The sequence below is a fragment of the Oncorhynchus clarkii genome, chromosome 30 (genome assembly GCF_045791955.1).
Source record: "Oncorhynchus clarkii lewisi isolate Uvic-CL-2024 chromosome 30, UVic_Ocla_1.0, whole genome shotgun sequence".
In the NCBI taxonomy this organism is placed as follows: domain Eukaryota; kingdom Metazoa; phylum Chordata; class Actinopteri; order Salmoniformes; family Salmonidae; genus Oncorhynchus; species Oncorhynchus clarkii.
In genome coordinates, this window is record NC_092176.1 from 44,557,876 (window position 1) to 44,573,800 (window position 15,925).

The window sequence follows — 15,925 nt, forward strand, 5'->3', positions numbered from 1 at the left end:
CAGTTCTAGATACCCCGACCAGTTCTAGATACCCCGACCAGTTCTAGATACCCCGACCAGTTCTAGATACCCCGACCAGATCTAGATACCCCGATCAGTTCTAGATACCCCGACCAGTTCTGTTACCCCGACCAGTTCTGTTACCCCGAACAGTTATAGATACCCCAACCAGTTCTAGATACCCCAACCAGTTCTAGATACCCCGACCAGTTCTAGATACCCCGACCAGTTCTGTTACCCCGACCAGTTCTAGATACCCCGACCAGTTCTAGATACCCCGACCAGTTCTGGTACCCCGACCAGTTCTGTTACCCCGACCAGTTCTGTTACCCCGACCAGTTATAGATACCCCGACCAGTTCTAGATACCCTAACCAGTTCTAGATACCCGGCCAGTTCTGTTACCCCGACCAGTTCTGTTACCCCGAACAGTTCTGTTACCCCGAACAGTTCTAGATACCCCGAACAGTTCTAGATACCCCGACCAGCTCTAGATACCCCGACCAGATCTAGATACCCCGACCAGTTCTAGATACCCCGACCAGTTCTAGATACCCCGACCAGTTCTAGATACCCCAACCAGATCTAGATACCCCAAACAGTTCTGGCTACCCTGACCAGATCTAGATACCCCAACCAGTTCTGCTACCCCGACCAGTTCTAGATACCCAACCAGTTCTGTTACCCTGACCAGATCTAGATACCCCAACCAATTCTGTTACCCCAACCAGTTCTAGATACCCCAACCAGTTCTGCTACCCCGACCAGTTCTAGATACCCCAACCAGTTCTGTTACCCCAACCAGTTCTAGATACCCCGACCAGTTCTGGCTACCCGACCAGATCTAGATACCCCAACCAGTTCTGTTACCCCGACCAGATCTAGATACCCCAACCAGTTCTGTTACCCCAACCAGTTCTAGATACCCCGACCAGTTCTAGATACCCCGACCAGTTCTAGATACCCCGACCAGTTCTAGATACCCCGAATAGTTCTAGATACCTGACCAGTTCTAGATACCCCGACCAGTTCTGTTACCCCGACCAGTTCTAGATACCCCGACCAGTTCTAGATACCCTGACCAGTTCTAGATACCCCGACCAGTTCTAGATACCCCGACCAGTTCTGTTACCCCGACCAGTTCTAGATACCCCGACCAGTTCTAGATACCCCGACCAGTTCTGTTACCCCGACCAGTTCTGTTACGCCGACCAGTTCTAGATACCCCGACCAGTTCTAGATACCCCAAGCAGTTCTAGATACCCCGACCAGTTCTAGATACCCTGACCAGTTCTGTTACCCCAACCAGTTCTAGATACCCCGACCAGTTCTGTTACCCCAACCAGTTCTAGATACCCCGACCAATTCTAGATACCCGGCATAGTTCTAGATACCCGACCAGTTCTAGATACCTCGACCAGTTCTGTTACCTCGACCAGTTCTGTTACCCCGACCAGTTCTAGATACCCCGACCAGATCTAGATACCCCGACCAGTTCTGTTACCCCGACCAGTTCTAGATACCCGACCAGTTCTAGAAACCCTGACCAGTTCTGTTACCCCGACCAGTTCTGTTTCCCCGAACAGTTCTAGATACCCCGAACAGTTCTAGATACCCCAACCAGTTCTAGATACCCCAACCAGTTCTAGATACCACGCATAGTTCTAGATACCCGACCAGTTCTAGATACCCCGACCAGTTCTGTTACCCCGACCAGTTCTAGATACCCCGACCAGTTCTAGATACCCCGACCAGTTCTAGATACCCCGACCAGTTCTAGATACCCCGACCAGATCTAGATACCCCGATCAGTTCTAGATACCCCGACCAGTTCTGTTACCCCGACCAGTTCTGTTACCCCGAACAGTTATAGATACCCCAACCAGTTCTAGATACCCCAACCAGTTCTAGATACCCCGACCAGTTCTAGATACCCCGACCAGTTCTGTTACCCCGACCAGTTCTAGATACCCCGACCAGTTCTAGATACCCCGACCAGTTCTGGTACCCCGACCAGTTCTGTTACCCCGACCAGTTCTGTTACCCCGAACAGTTATAGATACCCCAACCAGTTCTAGATACCCCAACCAGTTCTAGATACCCCAACCAGTTCTAGATACCCCGACAAGTTCTGTTACCCCGACCAGTTCTAGATACCCCGACCAGTTCTAGATACCCCGACCAGTTCTAGATACCCCGACCAGTTCTAGATACCCGACCAGTTCTAGAAACCCTGACCAGTTCTGTTACCCCGACCAGTTCTGTTTCCCCGAACAGTTCTAGATACCCCGAACAGTTCTAGATACCCCAACCAGTTCTAGATACCCCAACCAGTTCTAGATACCACGCATAGTTCTAGATACCCGACCAGTTCTAGATACCCCGACCAGTTCTGTTACCCCGACCAGTTCTAGATACCCCGACCAGTTCTAGATACCCCGACCAGTTCTAGATACCCCGACCAGTTCTAGATACCCCGACCAGATCTAGATACCCCGATCAGTTCTAGATACCCCGACCAGTTCTGTTACCCCGACCAGTTCTGTTACCCCGAACAGTTATAGATACCCCAACCAGTTCTAGATACCCCAACCAGTTCTAGATACCCCGACCAGTTCTAGATACCCCGACCAGTTCTGTTACCCCGACCAGTTCTAGATACCCCGACCAGTTCTAGATACCCCGACCAGTTCTGGTACCCCGACCAGTTCTGTTACCCCGACCAGTTCTGTTACCCCGAACAGTTATAGATACCCCAACCAGTTCTAGATACCCCAACCAGTTCTAGATACCCCAACCAGTTCTAGATACCCCGACAAGTTCTGTTACCCCGACCAGTTCTAGATACCCCGACCAGTTCTAGATACCCCGACCAGTTCTAGATACCCCGACCAGTTCTAGATACCCCGACCAGTTCTAGATACCCTAACCAGTTCTAGATACCCGGCCAGTTCTGTTACCCCGACCAGTCCTAGATACCCCGACCAGTTCTAGATACCGCGACCAGTTCTGTTACCCCGACCAGTTCTGTTACTCCGAACAGTTCTGTTACCCCGAACAGTTCTAGATACCCCGAACAGTTATAGATACCCCGACCAGCTCTAGATACCCCGACCAGATCTAGATACCCCGACCAGTTCTAGATACCCCGACCAGTTCTAGATACCCCGACCAGTTCTAGATACCCCGACCAGATCTAGATACCCCAACCAGTTCTGGCTACCCTGACCAGATCTAGATACCCCAACCAGTTCTGCTACCCCAACCAGTTCTGTTACCCTGACCAGATCTAGATACCCCAACCAATTCTGTTACCCCAACCAGTTCTAGATACCCCAACCAGTTCTGCTACCCCGACCAGTTCTAGATACCCCAACCAGTTCTGTTACCCCAACCAGTTCTAGATACCCCGACCAGTTCTGGCTACCCGACCAGATCTATATACCCCAACCAGTTCTGTTACCCCGACCAGATCTAGATACCCCAACCAGTTCTGTTACCCCAACCAGTTCTAGATACCCCGACCAGTTCTAGATACCCCGACCAGTTCTAGATACCCCGACCAGTTCTAGATACCCCGACCAGTTCTAGATACCCCGACCAGTTCTGTTACCCCGACCAGTTCTGTTACCCCGACCAGTTCTAGATACCCCGACCAGTTCTAGATACCCCAACCAGTTCTAGATACCCCGACCAGTTCTAGATACCCCGACCAGTTCTGTTACCCCAACCAGTTCTAGATACCCCGACCAGTTCTGTTACCCCAACCAGTTCTAGATACCCCGACCAAATCTAGAAACCCGGCATAGTTCTAGATACCCCGACCAGTTCTAGATACCCCTAATAGTTCTAGATACCTGACCAGTTCTAGATACCCCGACCAGTTCTGTTACCCCGACCAGTTCTGTTACCCCGACCAGTTCTAGATACCCCGACCAGATCTAGATACCCCGACCAGTTCTGTTAACCCCGACCAGTTCTAGATACCCGACCAGTTCTGTTACCCCGACCAGTTCTGTTTCCCCGAACAGTTCTAGATACCCCGAACAGTTCTAGATACCCCAACCAGTTCTAGATACCCCGACCAGTTCTAGATACCCCGACCAGTTCTAGATACCACGCATAGTACTAGATACCCGACCAGTTCTAGATACCCCGGCCAGTTCTGTTACCCCGACCAGTTCTAGATACCCCGACCAGTTCTAGATACCCCGACCAGTTCTAGATACCCCGACCAGATCTAGATACCCCGATCAGTTCTAGATACCCCGACCAGTTCTGTTACCCCGACCAGTTCTGTTACCCCGAACAGTTATAGATACCCCAACCAGTTCTAGATACCCCAACCAGTTCTAGATACCCCGACCAGTTCTAGATACCCCGACCAGTTCTGTTACCCCGACCAGTTCTAGATACCCCGACCAGTTCTAGATACCCCAACCAGTTCTGTTACCCCGACCAGTTCTGTTACCCCGACCAGTTCTAGATACCCCGACCAGTTCTAGATACCCCGACCAGTTCTGGTACCCCGACCAGTTCTGTTACCCCGACCAGTTCTGTTACCCCGAACAGTTATAGATACCCCAACCAGTTCTAGATACCCCAACCAGTTCTAGATACCCCGACCAGTTCTAGATACCCCGACCAGTTCTGTTACCCCGACCAGTTCTAGATACTCCGACCAGTTCTAGATACCCCGACCAGTTCTAGATACCCCGACCAGTTCTAGATACCCCAACCAGTTCTAGATACCCTAACTAATTCTAGATACCCGGCCAGTTCTGTTACCCCGACCAGTCCTAGATACCCCGACCAGTTCTAGATACCGCGACCAGTTCTGTTACCCCGACCAGTTCTGTTACTCCGAACAGTTCTGTTACCACCAACAGTTCTAGATACCCCGAACAGTTCTAGATACCCCGACCAGCTCTAGATACCCCGACCAGATCTAGATACCCCGACCAGTTCTAGATACCCCGACCAGTTCTAGATACCCCGACCAGTTCTAGATACCCCGACCAGATCTAGATACCCCAACCAGTTCTGGCTACCCTGACCAGATCTAGATACCCCAACCAGTTCTGCTACCCCAACCAGTTCTGTTACCCTGACCAGATCTAGATACCCCAACCAATTCTGTTACCCCAACCAGTTCTAGATACCCCAACCAGTTCTGCTACCCCGACCAGTTCTAGATACCCCAACCAGTTCTGTTACCCCAACCAGTTCTAGATACCCCGACCAGTTCTGGCTACCCGACCAGATCTAGATACCCCAACCAGTTCTGTTACCCCGACCAGATCTAGATACCCCAACCAGTTCTGTTACCCCAACCAGTTCTAGATACCCCGACCAGTTCTAGATACCCCGACCAGTTCTAGATACCCCGACCAGTTCTAGATACCCCGACCAGTTCTAGATACCCCGACCAGTTCTGTTACCCCGACCAGTTCTGTTACCCCGACCAGTTCTAGATACCCCGACCAGTTCTAGATACCCCAACCAGTTCTAGATACCCCGACCAGTTCTAGATACCCCGACCAGTTCTGTTACCCCAACCAGTTCTAGATACCCCGACCAGTTCTGTTACCCCAACCAGTTCTAGATACCCCGACCAAATCTAGATACCCGGCATAGTTCTAGATACCCCGACCAGTTCTAGATACCCCGAATAGTTCTAGAAACCTGACCAGTTCTAGATACCCCGACCAGTTCTGTTACCCCGACCAGTTCTGTTACCCCGACCAGTTCTAGATACCCCGACCAGATCTAGATACCCCGACCAGTTCTGTTAACCCCGACCAGTTCTAGATACCCGACCAGTTCTAGAAACCCTGACCAGTTCTGTTACCCCGACCAGTTCTGTTTCCCCGAACAGTTCTAGATACCCCGAACAGTTCTAGATACCCCAACCAGTTCTAGATACCCCGACCAGTTCTAGATACCCCGACCAGTTCTAGATACCACGCATAGTTCTAGACACCCGACCAGTTCTAGATACCCCGACCAGTTCTGTTACCCCGACCAGTTCTAGATACCCCGACCAGTTCTAGATACCCCGACCAGTTCTAGATACCCCGACCAGTTCTAGATACCCCGACCAGATCTAGATACCCCGATCAGTTCTAGATACCCCGACCAGTTCTGTTACCCCGACCAGTTCTGTTACCCCGAACAGTTATAGATACCCCAACCAGTTCTAGATACCCCAACCAGTTCTAGATACCCCGACCAGTTCTGTTACCCCGACCAGTTCTAGATACCCCGACCAGTTCTAGATACCCCGACCAGTTCTGTTACCCCGACCAGTTCTGTTACCCCGACCAGTTCTAGATACCCCGACCAGTTCTAGATACCCCGACCAGTTCTGGTACCCCGACCAGTTCTGTTACCCCGACCAGTTCTGTTACCCCGAACAGTTATAGATACCCCAACCAGTTCTAGATACCCCAACCAGTTCTAGATACCCCGACCAGTTCTAGATACCCCGACCAGTTCTGTTACCCCGACCAGTTCTAGATACCCCGACCAGTTCTAGATACCCCGACCAGTTCTAGATACCCCGACCAGTTCTAGATACCCCAACCAGTTCTAGATACCCTAACTAATTCTAGATACCCGGCCAGTTCTGTTACCCCGACCAGTCCTAGATACCCCGACCAGTTCTAGATACCGCGACCAGTTCTGTTACCCCGACCAGTTCTGTTACTCCGAACAGTTCTGTTACCACCAACAGTTCTAGATACCCCGAACAGTTCTAGATACCCCGACCAGCTCTAGATACCCCGACCAGATCTAGATACCCCAACCAGTTCTGGCTACCCTGACCAGATCTAGATACCCCAACCAGTTCTGCTACCCCGACCAGTTCTAGATACCCCGACCAGTTCTAGATACCCCGACCAGTTCTAGATACCCCGACCAGATCTAGATACCCCAACCAGTTCTGGCTACCCTGACCAGATCTAGATACCCCAACCAGTTCTGCTACCCCAACCAGTTCTAGATACCCCAACCAGTTCTGTTACCCTGACCAGATCTAGATACCCCAACCAATTCTGTTACCCCAACCAGTTCTAGATACCCCAACCAGTTCTGCTACCCCGACCAGTTCTAGATACCCCAACCAGTTCTGTTACCCCAACCAGTTCTAGATACCCCGACCAGTTCTGGATACCCGACCAGATCTAGATACCCCAACCAGTTCTGTTACCCCGACCAGATCTAGATACCCCAACCAGTTCTGTTACCCCAACCAGTTCTAGATACCCCGACCAGTTCTAGATACCCCGACCAGTTCTAGATACCCCGACCAGTTCTAGATACCCCGACCAGTTCTAGATACCAAGACCAGTTCTAGATACCCAGACCAGTTCTAGATACCCCGACCAGTTCTAGATACCCTGAATAGTTCTAGATACCTGACCAGTTCTAGATACCCCGACCAGTTCTGTTACCCCGACCAGTTCTGTTACCCCGAACAGTTATAGATACCCCAACCAGTTCTAGATACCCCAACCAGTTCTAGATACCCCGACCAGTTCTAGATACCCCGACCAGTTCTGTTACCCCGACCAGTTCTAGATACCCCAACCAGTTCTAGATACCCTAACTAATTCTAGATACCCGGCCAGTTCTGTTACCCCGACCAGTCCTAGATACCCCGACCAGTTCTAGATACCGCGACCAGTTCTGTTACCCCGACCAGTTCTGTTACTCCGAACAGTTCTGTTACCACCAACAGTTCTAGATACCCCGAACAGTTCTAGATACCCCGACCAGCTCTAGATACCCCGACCAGATCTAGATACCCCAACCAGTTCTGGCTACCCTGACCAGATCTAGATACCCCAACCAGTTCTGCTACCCCGACCAGTTCTAGATACCCCGACCAGTTCTAGATACCCCGACCAGTTCTAGATACCCCGACCAGATCTAGATACCCCAACCAGTTCTGGCTACCCTGACCAGATCTAGATACCCCAACCAGTTCTGCTACCCCAACCAGTTCTAGATACCCCAACCAGTTCTGTTACCCTGACCAGATCTAGATACCCCAACCAATTCTGTTACCCCAACCAGTTCTAGATACCCCAACCAGTTCTGCTACCCCGACCAGTTCTAGATACCCCAACCAGTTCTGTTACCCCAACCAGTTCTAGATACCCCGACCAGTTCTGGCTACCCGACCAGATCTAGATACCCCAACCAGTTCTGTTACCCCGACCAGATCTAGATACCCCAACCAGTTCTGTTACCCCAACCAGTTCTAGATACCCCGACCAGTTCTAGATACCCCGACCAGTTCTAGATACCCCGACCAGTTCTAGATACCAAGACCAGTTCTAGATACCCAGACCAGTTCTAGATACCCCGACCAGTTCTAGATACCCTGAATAGTTCTAGATACCTGACCAGTTCTAGATACCCCGACCAGTTCTGTTACCCCGACCAGTTCTGTTACCCCGAACAGTTATAGATACCCCAACCAGTTCTAGATACCCCAACCAGTTCTAGATACCCCGACCAGTTCTAGATACCCCGACCAGTTCTGTTACCCCGACCAGTTCTAGATACCCCGACCAGTTCTAGATACCCCGACCAGTTCTGTTACCCCGACCAGTTCTGTTACCCCGACCAGTTCTAGATACCCCGACCAGTTCTAGATACCCCGACCAGTTCTGGTACCCCGACCAGTTCTGTTACCCCGACCAGTTCTGTTACCCCGAACAGTTATAGATACCCCAACCAGTTCTAGATACCCCAACCAGTTCTGCTACCCCGACCAGTTCTAGATACCCCAACCAGTTCTAGATACCAAGACCAGTTCTAGATACCCAGACCAGTTCTAGATACCCCGACCAGTTCTAGATACCCCAACCAGTTCTAGATACCCTAACTAATTCTAGATACCCGGCCAGTGCTGTTACCCCGACCAGTCCTAGATACCCCGACCAGTTCTAGATACCGCGACCAGTTCTGTTACCCCGACCAGTTCTGTTACTCCGAACAGTTCTGTTACCCCGAACAGTTCTAGATACCCCGAACAGTTCTAGATACCCCGACCAGCTCTAGATACCCCGACCAGATCTAGATACCCCGACCAGTTCTAGATACCCCGACCAGTTCTAGATACCCCGACCAGTTCTAGATACCCCGACCAGATCTAGATACCCCAACCAGTTCTGGCTACCCTGACCAGATCTAGATACCCCAACCAGTTCTGCTACCCCGACCAGTTCTAGATACCCCAACCAGTTCTGTTACCCTGACCAGATCTAGATACCCCAACCAATTCTGTTACCCCAACCAGTTCTAGATACCCCAACCAGTTCTGCTACCCCGACCAGTTCTAGATACCCCAACCAGTTCTAGATACCAAGACCAGTTCTAGATACCCAGACCAGTTCTAGATACCCCGACCAGTTCTAGATACCCCGAATAGTTCTAGATACCTGACCAGTTCTAGATACCCCGACCAGTTCTGTTACCCCGACCAGTTCTGTTACCCCGACCAGTTCTAGATACCCCGACCAGTTCTAGATACCCCAACCAGTTCTGTTACCCCAACCAGTTCTAGATACCCCGACCAGTTCTAGATACCCCGACCAGTTCTGTTACCCCGACCAGTTCTAGATACCCCGACCAGTTCTAGATACCCCGACCAGTTCTGTTACCCCGACCAGTTCTGTTACCCCGACCAGTTCTAGATACCCCGACCAGTTCTAGATACCACGACCAGTTCTAGATACCCCGACCAGTTCTGTTACCCCGACCAGTTCTGTTACCCCAACCAGTTCTAGATACCCCGACCAGTTCTAGATACCCCAACCAGTTCTAGATACCCCGACCAGTTCTAGATACCCCGACCAGTTCTGTTACCCCGACCAGTTCTAGATACCCCGACCAGTTCTAGATACCCCGACCAGTTCTGGTACCCCGACCAGTTCTGTTACCCCGACCAGTTCTGTTACCCCGAACAGTTATAGATACCCCAACCAGTTCTAGATACCCCAACCAGTTCTGCTACCCCGACCAGTTCTAGATACCCCAACCAGTTCTAGATACCAAGACCAGTTCTAGATACCCAGACCAGTTCTAGATACCCCGACCAGTTCTAGATACCCCAACCAGTTCTAGATACCCTAACTAATTCTAGATACCCGGCCAGTGCTGTTACCCCGACCAGTCCTAGATACCCCGACCAGTTCTAGATACCGCGACCAGTTCTGTTACCCCGACCAGTTCTGTTACTCCGAACAGTTCTGTTACCCCGAACAGTTCTAGATACCCCGAACAGTTCTAGATACCCCGACCAGCTCTAGATACCCCGACCAGATCTAGATACCCCGACCAGTTCTAGATACCCCGACCAGTTCTAGATACCCCGACCAGTTCTAGATACCCCGACCAGATCTAGATACCCCAACCAGTTCTGGCTACCCTGACCAGATCTAGATACCCCAACCAGTTCTGCTACCCCGACCAGTTCTAGATACCCCAACCAGTTCTGTTACCCTGACCAGATCTAGATACCCCAACCAATTCTGTTACCCCAACCAGTTCTAGATACCCCAACCAGTTCTGCTACCCCGACCAGTTCTAGATACCCCAACCAGTTCTAGATACCAAGACCAGTTCTAGATACCCAGACCAGTTCTAGATACCCCGACCAGTTCTAGATACCCCGAATAGTTCTAGATACCTGACCAGTTCTAGATACCCCGACCAGTTCTGTTACCCCGACCAGTTCTGTTACCCCGACCAGTTCTAGATACCCCGACCAGTTCTAGATACCCCAACCAGTTCTGTTACCCCAACCAGTTCTAGATACCCCGACCAGTTCTAGATACCCCGACCAGTTCTGTTACCCCGACCAGTTCTAGATACCCCGACCAGTTCTAGATACCCCGACCAGTTCTGTTACCCCGACCAGTTCTGTTACCCCGACCAGTTCTAGATACCCCGACCAGTTCTAGATACCCCAACCAGTTCTAGATACCCCGACCAGTTCTAGATACCCCGACCAGTTCTGTTACCCCAACCAGTTCTAGATACCCCGACCAGTTCTAGATACCTGACCAGTTCTAGATACCCCGACCAGTTCTGTTACCCCGACCAGTTCTGTTACCCCGACCAGTTCTAGATACCCCGACCAGATCTAGATACCCCGACCAGTTCTGTTACCCCGACCAGTTCTAGATACCCGACCAGTTCTAGAAACCCTGACCAGTTCTGTTACCCCGACCAGTTCTGTTTCCCCGAACAGTTCTAGATACCCCGAACAGTTCTAGATACCCCAACCAGTTCTAGATACCCCGACCAGTTCTAGATACCCCGACCAGTTCTAGATACCACGCATAGTTCTAGATACCCGACCAGTTCTAGATACCCCGACCAGTTCTGTTACCCCGACCAGTTCTAGATACCCCGACCAGTTCTAGATACCCCGACCAGTTCTAGATACCCCGACCAGTTCTAGATACCCCGACCAGATCTAGATACCCCGATCAGTTCTAGATACCCCGACCAGTTCTGTTACCCCGACCAGTTCTGTTACCCCGAACAGTTATAGATACCCCAACCAGTTCTAGATACCCCAACCAGTTCTAGATACCCCGACCAGTTCTAGATACCCCGACCAGTTCTGTTACCCCGACCAGTTCTAGATACCCCGACCAGTTCTAGATACCCCGACCAGTTCTGTTACCCCGACCAGTTCTGTTACCCCGAACAGTTCTAGATACCCCGACCAGTTCTAGATACCCCGACCAGTTCTAGATACCCCGACCAGTTCTAGATACCCGACCAGTTCTGTTACCCCAACCAGTTCTAGATACCCCGACCAGTTCTGTTACCCCAACCAGTTCTAGATACCCCGACCAGTTCTAGATACCCGCATAGTTCTAGATACCCGACCAGTTCTAGATACCCCGACCAGTTCTGTTACCTCGACCAGTTCTGTTACCCTGACCAGTTCTAGATACCCCGACCAGATCTAGATACCCCGACCAGTTCTGTTACCCCGACCAGTTCTAGATACCCCGACCAGTTCTAGATACCCCGACCAGTTCTGTTACCCCGACCAGTTCTGTTACCCCGAACAGTTCTAGATACCCCGAACAGTTCTAGATACCCCAACCAGTTCTAGATACCCCGACCAGTTCTAGATACCCCGACCAGTTCTAGATACCACGCATAGTTCTAGATACCCGACCAGTTCTAGATACCCCGACCAGTTCTAGATACCCCGACCAGTTCTAGATACCCCGACCAGATCTAGATACCCCGATCAGTTCTAGATACCCCGACCAGTTCTGTTACCCCGACCAGTTCTGTTACCCCGAACAGTTATAGATACCCCAACCAGTTATAGATACCCCAACCAGTTATAGATACCCCGACCAGTTCTAGATACCCCGACCAGTTCTGTTACCCCGACCAGTTCTAGATACCCCGACCAGTTCTAGATACCCCGACCAGTTCTGTTACCCCGACCAGTTCTGTTACCCCGAACAGTTCTAGATACCCCGACCAGTTCTAGATACCCCGACCAGTTCTAGATACCCCGACCAGTTCTAGATACCCGACCAGTTCTGTTACCCCAACCAGTTCTAGATACCCCGACCAGTTCTGTTACCCCAACCAGTTCTAGATACCCCGACCAGTTCTAGATACCCGCATAGTTCTAGATACCCGACCAGTTCTAGATACCCCGACCAGTTCTGTTACCTCGACCAGTTCTGTTACCCTGACCAGTTCTAGATACCCCGACCAGATCTAGATACCCCGACCAGTTCTGTTACCCCGACCAGTTCTAGATACCCCGACCAGTTCTAGATACCCCGACCAGTTCTGTTACCCCGACCAGTTCTGTTACCCCGAACAGTTCTAGATACCCCGAACAGTTCTAGATACCCCAACCAGTTCTAGATACCCCGACCAGTTCTAGATACCCCGACCAGTTCTAGATACCACGCATAGTTCTAGATACCCGACCAGTTCTAGATACCCCGACCAGTTCTGTTACCTCGACCAGTTCTAGATACCCCGACCAGTTCTAGATACCCCGACCAGTTCTAGATACCCCGACCAGTTCTAGATAACCCAACCAGTTCTGTTAACCCGACCCGATCTAATTACCCCGACCAGTTCTGTTACCCCGACCAGTTCTGTTACCCCGACCAGTTCTAGACACCCCGACCAGTTCTGTTACCTCGACCAGTTCTGTTACCCCGAACAGTTCTAGATACCCCGACCAGTTCTAGATACCTCGACCAGTTCTAGATACCAAGACCAGTTCTAGATACCCCGACCAGTTCTAGATACCCCGACCAGTTCTAAATACCCCGAATAGTTCTAGATACCCGACCAGTTCTAGATACCCCGACCAGTTCTGTTACCCCAAACAGTTCTGTTACCCCGACCAGTTCTGTTACCCCGACCAGTTCTAGATAACCCGACCAGTTCTAGATACCCCGACCAGATCTAGATACCCCGACCAGTTCTAGATACCCCGACCAGTTCTAGATACCCCGACCAGTTCTAGATACCCCGACCAGTTCTAGATACCCCGACCAGTTCTGTTACCCCGACCAGTTCTAGATACCCCGACCAGTTCTAAATACCCCGAATAGTTCTAGATACCCGACCAGTTCTAGATACCCCGACCAGTTCTGTTACCCCAACCAGTTCTGTTACCCCGACCAGTTCTGTTAACCCGACCAGTTCTAGATAACCCGACCAGTTCTAGATACCCCGACCAGATCTAGATACCCCGACCAGTTCTAGATACCCCGACCAGTTCTAGATACCCCGACCAGTTCTAGATACCCCGACCAGATCTAGATACCCCGACCAGTTCTGTTACCCCGACCAGTTCTAGATACCCCGACCAGTTCTAGATACCCCGACCAGTTCTGTTACCCCGACCAGTTCTAGATACCCCGACCAGTTCTAGATACCCCGACCAGATCTAGATACCCCGACCAGTTCTAGATACCCCAACCAGTTCTAGATACCCCGACCAGTTCTAGATACCCCGACCAGTTCTAGATACCCCGACCAGTTCTGTTACCCCGACCAGTTCTAGATACCCCGACCAGTTCTAGATACCCCGACCAGTTCTGTTACCCCGACCAGTTCTGTTACCCCGACCAGTTCTAGATACCCCGACCAGTTCTGTTACCTCGACCAGTTCTATTACCCCGAACAGTTCTAGATACCCCGACCAGATCTAGAAACCCCGACCAGTTCTAGATACCCCAACCAGTTCTAGATACCCCAACCAGTTCTAGATACCCGACCAGTTCTGTTACTCCGACCAGTCCTAGATACCCCGACCAGTTCTAGAAACCCCGACCAGTTCTGTTACCCCGACCAGTTCTGTTACCCCGAACAGTTCTGTTACCCCGAACAGTTCTAGATATCCCGAACAGTTCTAGATACCCCGACCAGTTCTAGATTCCCCGACCAGTCCTAGATACCCCAACCAGTTCTGTTAACCCGACCAGATCTAGTTACCCCGACCAGTTATGTTACCCCGACCAGTTCTGTTACACGACCAGTTCTAGACACCCCGACCAGTTCTGTTACCTCGACCAGTTCTGTTACCCCGAACAGTTCTAGATACCCCGACCAGTTCTAGATACCTCGACCAGTTCTAGATACCAAGACCAGTTCTAAATACCCTGAATAGTTCTAGATACCGGACCAGTTCTAGATACCCCGACAAGTTCTGTTACCCCGACCAGTTCTAGATACCCCGACCAGTTCTGTTACCTCGACCAGTTCTGTTACCCCGAACAGTTCTAGATACCCCGACCAGATCTAGATACCCCGACCAGATCTAGATACCCCGACCAGTTCTAGATACCCCAACCAGTTCTAGATACCCCAACCAGTTCTAGATACCCGACCAGTTCTGTTACCCCGACCAGTCCTAGATACCCCGACCAGTTCTAGATTCCCCGACCAGTTCTGTTACCCCGACCAGTTCTGTTACCCCGAACAGTTCTGTTACCCCGAACAGTTCTAGATACCCCGAACAGTTCTAGATACCCCGACCAGCTCTAGATACCCCGACCAGATCTAGATACCCCGACCAGTTCTAGATACCCCGACCAGTTCTAGATACCCCAAACAGTTCTAGATACCCCGACCAGATCTAGATACCCCAACCAGTTCTGGCTACCCTGACCAGATCTAGATACCCCAACCAGTTCTGCTACCCTGACCAGTTCTAGATACCCCAACCAGTTCTGTTACCCTGACCAGATCTAGATACCCCAACCAATTCTGTTACCCCAACCAGTTCTAGATACCCCAACCAGTTCTGCTACCCCGACCAGTTCTAGATACCCCAACCAGTTCTGTTACCCCAACCAGTTCTAGATACCCCGACCAGTTCTGGCTACCCGACCAGATCTAGATACCCCAACCAGTTCTGTAACCCCGACCAGATCTAGATACCCCAACCAGTTCTGTTACCCCAACCAGTTCTAGATACCCCGACCAGTTCTAGACACCCCGACCAGTTCTAGATACCCCGACCAGTTCTAGATACCCCGACCAGTTCTAGATACCCAGACCAGTTCTAGATACCCCGACCAGTTCTAGATACCCCGAATAGTTCTAGATACCTGACCAGTTCTAGATACCCCGACCAGTTCTGTTACCCCGACCAGTTCTAGATACCCCGACCAGTTCTAGATACCCTGACCAGTTCTAGATACCCCGACCAGTTCTGTTACCCCCACCAGTTCTGTTACCTCGAACAGTTCTAGATACCCCAACCAGTTCTAGATACCCCAACCAGTTCTAGATACCCCAACCAGTTCTAGATACCCCGACCAGTTCTGTTACCCCGACCAGTTCTAGATACCCCGACCAGTTCTAGATACCCCGACCAGTTCTGTTACCCCGAC

At 51.1% G+C, this 15,925-nt stretch overlaps 1 protein-coding gene across 3 annotated transcripts in view; it reads right to left on the reverse strand.

Moving 5' to 3' along the window:
- The window catches only part of LOC139389979 (PDZ domain-containing protein 2-like), a 238,085-nt gene that overhangs the window by 139,139 nt on the left and 83,021 nt on the right, over positions 1-15,925 (reverse strand). The window lies entirely within an intron of this gene.